Here is a 10,204-nt window from a genome sequence, read left to right as displayed (position 1 = left end):
GCTCAATCGTCTGTAAATGAGTAAGCCCTCGACAGACTGGCGTCCTGTGTGACCTCGGTCAATTATACGCCATGGAGACCTGACAACAAAACTGATGCGTCCTAGAGCTTTTCTAGTCGTACATAATTCCTCATCTCTTAAATATAGAACTGATCATTAATTTAATTTAAGAGTATACATGCTGTTGGTATGTGTCAAATCAGTAAAATAAATCTCCGTTGGATTCGAACATGTGCATTCAACTGATCTACTAAACTGCCTAACACAAAAGTGGTGTAAGTAGCTGAGCATTCCTGCTGTTAATTCAATTTTCTGGCGGAGTTACAGTACAACACATAGTGTGACAAGGCGGAACCTTTTGAATCTCAACTAAAATACACCCGATAGATTTCCCCACGTTTCTGCCTACCCTATCGATCTCATTGATTCCGAAGAGAAATTCATGACCATTCTGCCATGTCGTGTCTACACTAATCAGTATAGAATATCGATGACTCAGTCAGTATACATCACTGATATAAGAGAAATCAATACGCATCATTGATATGTGAAATATTTTTAATAATGTGTGTAATCCTTTTAGTAAAATCTGAAGAGTAAATCAATATATTACTGAGATCCACTTAATGAGGTTTGCTCTGTGTTCAAAATGTTTTATTTTGAGTCAACTTTAGAAATCACAAATACCTTATAGTAAAGAGAGCCTTTTCGCAGCCGTTCGAAATTCTTGCAAAATACTTTCCAAATCACGCCTTACTTTAAAATAATAATAAAACAAAACACATACGATTATCTAGTCCTGACTACTTCGAAGTCGCTGTCAACTACGCCTTGTAAAAATTAATACGTAAGCTGCTAAAAAGTATTCAGTATTCATTTAATTTAATGTTTAATTCTATTAAACAGGATTTGATATAAAAACAGCCGCACACACGCACTCACACACACACATGCATCTTTATATATTTATTTTTGAAGTTAAGTAACGATTCGGAAAAGAAGTACTCAATACAAAGCTGAAGTACAGTAGTTGACTGAGTCGAGTCCAGTGACCTACTACTTTGGAGTTTCCACAGTGTTAGGCTGCTTTTTCAGACGAGTCAAACTGCCCCGATTTTTGTCCAAGGAAGAGGCTATACGCTTATGTATGTATGTATGTATGTATGTATGTATGTATGTATGTATGTATGTATGTATGTATGCATGTATGTGTGTGTCTATGTACGTTATAAATGTATGTATATATGCACATGCATATAATTTGAACTAAAATATACACACACAACACACACACGCACGCACAAGTTAGTGAATCGTATTGTATATACCTGGTAGTTTGCTGGTAAAGCACGTTCACTATCTCAGTGTTCGTTGGGTATTTGATTAATGAGAGCGATGGAAGATGGAAGATACGAGAATCTTTATTGATCACTGCTATTGATTCGACCCATCGATCCCCCGCGGGTGGGTTCCTGAATATCTGGTTTAGGTGTATCCACTAGTGTAGATGTGTCTCCTCAGGTAATATTAATAGGTATCTCGTAAAAATAAACTCTGTTTAGCAAGAATTCTTCTGGGTCTTTGAATACAGAAGTGGCAAATTAAGGTATACAGCTTCTTTCTCATAGAAGATCCATAACAAATATCATTTAGAAAAATAAACAAATACACAATACAGCGAAAAAGTATTAGATATAACCGTTAATACATATGGATGTACAAACGCCCGCATATACGTCGTCTGGAGCAAGTATACTCGCTCGTACAAAATACACGTACATACAAGCACACATACACACGTAGTTTGGCTCACGTACTATCGTATATACAATTAAGGAGATATTAATAAAGTCAGCGCTTATTACTGGATAGTGATACGACCCCGGTTGGTGAGAAGTCACAGAGTCTGGTGTGCGGTTCACTGGGTCTGGTTGGTATAGATATAGCGGTTGTACAGTCATAGATATGGAAATAAATACTGACATTGCAGCTGTTGATATTTTGAATGACTAAACAACCGATAACCTTTAGAAAGCAACAGTGTAGAAAGGCGTAGGATTTTTTTGCGTTTTTAGCCGACGGTGTGCGTGTATGTGCATGTGCGTTCGTACGAGCGAGTGTACGTGTGCCAGCCTACGTATGTGTGGGTACTTATACATTCCTCCCTCCCTCCATCTATCTATCTATCTATCTATCTATCTATCTATCTATCTATCTATCTATCTATCTATCTATCTATCTATCTATCTATCTATCTATCTATCTATCTATCTATCACACACACACACACATATGTGCGTATGGCCATAGTCAAATGACTGAAACAAATAAAAGAAAAAATAAAAGAATATATCTGTCAGGCACCCAGTGACCGACAACAGAATGTAATAGTCGAGTCTACTGTATGTCTCACAAAGAAAGTGTAAGGTGGACGTGGCCGTTTGCATGGTGATTAAGATTTATTGGTTAATTTTCAATTCAGTCAACCAATGTGCAATAGTCTGACATGCAGTTGTCTTCGAGAATGTTGTCTTACTCATTTTCGCCTCCCTTCGTTGCATGGTATAGCGTTTTAGATTTTGCTAATGGTTTTCCAAAAATTAATATTATTGATATTTTTTCAAGTACATTTCTTTATAGTACAACTTATAATATAGTAGCTGCTGTTCAGTATCTGTCCATATGATAATAAACATATACGACAATTATTATCGATTTTATCGTACATTTTTTTAATATTGTGACACTCACACTATTTCAATTGGTCAGCGTTTATTAGAGGATGCCACACCATTAGGAGAAATACGCTACATATATAAAATATTACCTTAATATTTTACCTTAAATATTGCTTTAAAAAGTGCGAAAATAGAACTGAAATATGCGCACGCTCAAAAGGATCACAGACTGTCAGAATAAACTTTAAAATGGATGGGATTAGCTATGTTGCTCAGAAATATTGGAATAACTATATGTTGTACATTCTGTGGCGTCCTTTCATCACAAGAAATTTGTTTAGCTTATCGAAATTAGGTTATATTAAAAACTAATGAAGTTAAATTATCGTATAGTCAATTTTAATAAAACAATTGTGTACAAGTACTGTCATATTTACGTAATAATTCAATCAATGAATGATAATTTTTATAAATTCACAAGTAATCAATCAAAAATAATCTAGTAATAATTTGCTTCAATCGCATAACTATTCCATTAATATGTGTATCATAATGCGAATTATCTTATAATTATTTCGGTTTCGTACTTTTGCTGTTATATTGATTCGACTATATCATAAATCCAGTTTTTTTTTTATTATCATGGTAATTTTCATGCTGCGTGAAATATGTTTCTTATATACTTTGGTATGAAGAGTATTATAATGAATTTACGTATTCGAAGTTAAAGATCATATTTTGTACGTTTTCAAATTTTTATATTAAGAATTCTGTTTAATAATTAACGGGACATCGTAATTCACACATAAATCTCTTTCGTTTTAAGATGCCACAGAATGTACAACATATAGTGATTCCAATACTTTTGAGCAACAATGCTAGTCCTATACTTTTTAAGGTTTATTATGACATTATGTAAACCTTTTGAGCGTGCAAATTTTAAAATTCTAGTATATGTGTGTGTGTATGCATATACGACGGGATTCTTTCATTTTCCGTCTGCAAAATCCACTCATAATGATTTGATCTGCACGAGGCACTTCATCAGGGTGCCACGCATTGGTACTGAACCTGGGACCATGTTAATGGGAAGCCAACTACTAAGCAAGCTGCCATATATCAGATCATCCCATAAGTTCTGTCTTAATTCTGAATAAAGAAAACTAGAGATCAAATGTATTTAATTGAAATTTAATCATCAACATACTTTCCCTGATTATCTATGACTTCCTTCCATCTATTTACAAGCTTTTTAATCCCATCAATGTAAAACTCTTTTAGTTTCAAAGCGAAGAACTCTGAAATGTCAGTTTCGACCTCCTCATGGCTTGCGAAAGTTATATCTCCAAAATGATTCTGTAAACTACGAAACAAATGGTAGTCTGAAGGAGCAAGGTCGGGAGAATAAGGTGGCTGAGGAATGTTTTCCAAACCAAGCTCTTCGATCTTCTGTGATGTGATCTTTGCAGTGGGGGTCGGGCATTGTCCTGATGAAACGTCACTCCTTTTCGATTCACTAAAGCGGCTCTATTTTTTTCAAAGCTTGATTTAAACGCTCTAATTGCTGACAGTAGACTTGAGCATTGATTGTTGCATTAGGTGGTAACAATTCAAAGTGAATTACTCCTTTGCAATCCCACCTTGTTTGTGATTTTGATTAAAGTTGTGCAGCGAGTATAGGATTAAAATAGCGTAACTTAGCGATTCGATAAATGCCGAGCGATAAAATGTATAGTAGACTGAGATCAATATGGTCGATAAAAACATCTTCAAGGCGTTACCACACACCATAGCAGTACAGTAACCAATGATTGAACCCAATCTAAAAAATAAAAATAATAAAACAGCAAAACAGTAAGAAAGGTTAAACGAAGAGTAAGGACGACATGATTATATTACTCTTAACGTATATCAGAAAATTTCAGTATTGAAGCATTTGAAATAACGTAAGATTGATATAATGAAAAATTGAAATGTGAAAATGTCTGAAGAAGGATGTACATTAATTTGATATATATATTTATCAAGATTTATATCATGGACAGTATTCTGTTATCGAAAATTATTTTGTCTTGTTTCTTTTTATTCTCTCCTCTCTCGCTCTTTCTGTCTCTCTGTGGCTCTCTCTCTCCCCTTATATATGGATATATATGTGTTTGTGTATGAGTGTATGTATGTCTGTGTGTTTGTGTTTGTATGTGCATAATATTTAATATATATAGTTATAGATAAATACAGACACACGTATGTATACATAATTATATGTATATGTATATATATATATATAAATATATATATATTTATATATAAATATCTGTGTGTGTACACATATACATATGCATGTATATATATATATATATACATATGCATATATATATAAATTTATATATCTGTATATATATATATATACATGTAAATACATGTATATATATGCGTGTGTGTATATTTATATACATATATATGCGTCTATACATACACATATATGTGTGTATATATACGTGTATATATATGTGTATATATAATTATGTATATGTTCATATGTTCATATGAATGTGTATGTGTATGTATATGTCATATATATATATATATGTGTGTACGTATATATATAAATATATATATATATATATATATATATATATATATATAATATATATGTATATATATTTGTATGTACATACACATACATATCTGTATATATATATATATATATATATATATATATATATATATATATATATATATATATGTACATATATGCATATGCACACACACACACACACACATATATATATATGCATGTATATGTATCGCTTTTTCGGTTCCTATTGATTCTTCTGACAAAACTTATGCTTAGATGACATTTCTGAGAAGAGAAGCTTTTTTGAAAATATTTTTTTCTAAATGTTTTATCAAATATTTTAGCTGGTTTTGTTTTACATTTTGTTACTTATTGTTGTTCATGATGATGATGATGATGATGATGATAATGATGGTTCTTGTAGTTGTTGTTGTTGTTGCTTCTTTTATGTTTGTTGTTGCCTGTTTCTTTACAGAGACACCAGAAAAAGAAAAATGTCAGTAAATTCTTGGGGAAAAACAAAAGACAAAGGAAAAAGAAATGAAATTTTACAAAACATTTTCTTCATTTTATCCTCCTGAGAGCAAGAAGAAGAAAATAATTTTAACGATTGACAATGGTATGGTGTGATGTTCATGCATTTCTCAAATATTTTTTGTTGAATAAATTAAGTGAATTAACTTTTTTTTAAGCAGGAATCAGAATAGTTTCTTTGAAGTGAAATGTTATATTTTGTATTGCGATAATCAAAAATGTATAAAGAATATTAATGTTATACATTTCCAGAAACCAATAGTTCAGAAAATATTCATTCAGTATGAATCAATGAGAGAGAGAGAGCGAGAGGGGTGGAAAATAACTCCTATATGCTTGCTTGACATGTCGATCATAGTAAGCAAAACTCTCAAATTACTCGCCACTATCTTATAAAGGAAGATGCACGTTAGATAATGTAAAACTAGACGCACTATGTTTGAAATAAGGCACAGCATAGACGACGATGGAAACTGTACATAATCAGAAGTGATTAACTGCTAAGCAATAACCACAACAACAGTAACAGTTTATTTAGTACAATCGTTAGAATCATGAAAATATTCAGGATGGGAGATCGGAAGAAATGGTTGAGCATCATTTAAATGCTTTGATGTAATTAGTTACAAACATTTACCTTCTATGGTCCAATATATATATATATTTTTAGCTTCCTGAGGATAAAAAAAAGCAAATATGTATTAATTAAGTGTTTGATTCTCCTAAAACATTTCTGGTTTTATGCCAGGTTCACAAATCCTTATTGACATAAAAATATAGTATAGATCATTTACCGTCCTCTAAGAGTATGAACGGGATGAAATAAGTGTAGGAAGCCTCATTCAAGCACAAAACGGATGCCATGTCGGCGTCGCCCGGCCAAAAGCAATATTCCTCATTGAGTTTCTCCAGCCTACGCAAAAAGGGGCAACGTTATGACCTCTATCTGCGGAGGCCATTCGGGATCCCGCGTGGTGGCTAAAGGTACTCCCTTATGGTGCTTTTCCAACACCTTCTCCACCTCTTCGACTCTGTGGAAGAAGACCAATAATTCGACTTCCTCCGGAGACGAGGTAGTCACTTCTACCGTCGGAGGCACAATTCCCACCGACGGTGACTCTTCACCTGCCGGTGGCACAACCCCCACCAACGAGGTTCCGGGAGCTGGCAGAATCGTTAACACGTCGGACAAAATGCTTCGCGGCATTTCGTCCATCCTTACGTTCTGAGTTCAAATTCCGTCGAGGTCGACTTTACTTTTCCTCCTTTCGGGGTCGATAAAGTAAGTACCAGTGAAACACTGGGGTCGATATAATCGACTAGTCCTCTCCCCGCATATTTCAAGGCCTTGTACCTTCGGAAGAAAGGGTTATTATTATTATTTCAATAAAGGCGGCGAGCTGGCAGAACTATTAGCATGTCGGACCAAATATTTAGGAGCGTTTCGTCCGTCTTTGCGCCGCTGCCTTTACCTTCCATCCTTTCAGGGAAGATAAAATAATAATCATTCAAGTACTAGGATCGATATAATTGACTTCTCCGCTCCTCAAAATCTATATAAATATATACCAATAATTACTAATTTACAGCGTACATTAAATAATATTTACCACTCACAGGATGGAGTACTTTTTAGTTGATCATACCTTAACAGAACAGTAAACTACATCCGCATACACTCACGCACTTACATACACACGCATGTATATATGTGTGTGTGTGTATGTGTATGCATGCGAGATATGTTGACACATTTTTTTTTCCATACTCTCCATGTAAATTTGTTTTACGATAATAAATTGAATACTAACAACCAGATTCTCCCCAGGTAGTCATTGAAACACATGAGACCAGATGTTAACAATCCAGTTAGCAGAGTAAAATGTCTGAGATTCAACTTGTCATTGAAGAAAATTGATTTTTCTGATGAAAACATTTCACATTTACGTTAAGGTTCTGTCTGAGAATTGCTTTTCTAAAGACTTCCTTTATTTAAGCGCACTTACTGTTGTTTCCGTTAAGTTTAGCAACCTACTTGTCTGTAAAATATGAACGTGCGACGCAGTTGTGCCCTTATTAATAAATGTCAAAATTTTTAATGAAAATTTATTAGGAATTTTTTTTTAAAAAAGAAAACAAAATTTTTTTCCTTTTGTCGATGAGCACTTAAAATTATAGGTTGCAGAAATATATGTTTTAGATGTTGTTTTATTTGTAACCTCTTTTTTTTTTCGTCACTCATCGTCGTCATCACCATTTCCGTTTAATTCCTTTTTCTAAGTTTTATTAGTGAAGACAACGAAGACCACCCCCAAAGACACACAAACACACGCACGCATGCACACACACACACACGCACGCACACACACACACACACGCACACACACACACACACACACACACACACACCACACACACACGCGCACACACACACACACAGAGGACAACTGCGATTATATCGATTTAGACACCAGACGGCGACTGACACAGATTTCACAAATAATTACAATGTCTCCAGCATGGTGAATTTACATTAAATGAAAGGAAAGATTTGTCGAAAATCATTATATTTTATAGGGAGACATAATATAATGTGTCCTTTCCAATTTTAAGGCATATGGGGGGCCATTAAGATGGTATTAGGTTGCCATTATTAAAACATTCAACATATATACTGATAATTTTACTAAACTCATGAAATTTAAACTGCCTATATTCAACATGTAGCTTATTAAAATCAATGTTATACTCACCTCATAAGAAATTCTTCGAGCAATTGCACGAACTGAACAATGCATATTTAAAATTAGAAAACCGACGGGTCTCTTTTATCGTATTTTCCGTCATGCAAGTCGATTTTTTCAGACCAAAATTTTACACCCAAAAAAGAGTAAGTCGATTTATACACCAAGACAACTTTAGAGTACTAAAAAGTCCATATAAAATGCAACAAGATTTGAAAAGATTGTGAAGACGTTTGAATGTTTACAATACATGTTTACATTATATACTATGTCGACTTATATGCCGGATAACACAGCACTGAATAAACACCAATCATTGGAACATAAACATAGTATTATTTTTACCCCATAAGTCACAAAAAATATCACTTATGCAATATCCACGAAAAAACATAGCAAAGTAATAACCTTAAAACTGGACAAATAATTTTGCAAACCGACCGACCACATCCCTTGAGGCTCTCTTACTGAAAAACAATGAAATGGAATTACTTGCTTGTTTCCTTAAAGCACAAAACGGTTTTATAAATAGCAGACCTGTTTCATGCACGACAATTTTTCATGAACCAGGGGATCGTGCGCATAACAAAACACTTTAAAGTGAATAGTCTCTAATTCAAATATTACATATATAATGCAAAAGTATTTATTGCATTGTATATCATTTATTTAAATTTAACACACACACACACACACACACACACACACACACACACACACACACACACACACACACATATATATATATATATAAATATATATATATATATGGCAAGCTGGCACGCCGAGCGAAATGCATAGCGGTATTTCGTCTGCGTTCACGTTCTGAGTTCAAATTGCGCTGAGGTCGACTTTGCCTTTCATCCTTTTGGGGTCGATAAATTAAGTACCAGTTACGCACTGGGGTCGATGTAATCGACTTAATACTTATGTCTGTCCTTGTTTGTCCCCTCTGTGTTTAGCCCCTTGAGTTCACATTGCGCTGAGGTCGACTTTGCCTTTCATCCTTTCGGGGTCGATAAATTAAGTACCAGTTGCATACTGGGTCGATCCAATCGAATTGGGTCCTCCCCAAAAATTGTGAACCTTGTGCCTAGAGTAGAAAAGATATATATATATATATATATATATATATAATATAAAAATGGGACAAAAACGCAAAACATCAAGAAACAAAAAAGGGGAAACGAAATATCCAGACACGATACAAGGAGGGATCATTCAGAGTTTTCTATCCTCAGTCGAGCTCCAATCTGGTCAGTCCCAAGGAAAAAGTAAGCTAAGCGCATTACATTCCTTGGAAGAAAGCAGCGAATGTATACGAAAACAAGGACGGAAAAAATAGAGAAATGTTGCATAAATACAAATAACAGGACATAACAACAGGTATCTTTCGACTAAGGACGGATTAAATTAGGCTGGCGTGTGTGGAAGTAAAGCCTTATGGCAGGGATATAGGATTTAACAAGCACAGGAAGGAATACAGATGTTGCACAGACAGTAATCCAACGAAGAAAGAAAGGTCTGGCCAGGCTGAACACCAGTCACGTGGGGAGAGAATTTAAAGAGGTAGAGGCAGAGGTAGAGGCAGACGGATAGAAAAATTAAGGGGGGCGAGAGAAAAATGAAAGAGACACAGTGAAGTGAAAGAGGGAAAGTGAGCATGAAGA

Source organism: Octopus sinensis, linkage group LG12 (genome assembly GCF_006345805.1).
Source record: "Octopus sinensis linkage group LG12, ASM634580v1, whole genome shotgun sequence".
In the NCBI taxonomy this organism is placed as follows: domain Eukaryota; kingdom Metazoa; phylum Mollusca; class Cephalopoda; order Octopoda; family Octopodidae; genus Octopus; species Octopus sinensis.
The sequence above is the reverse complement of the archived record's forward strand: the minus strand, read 5'-3'. Positions refer to the sequence as shown.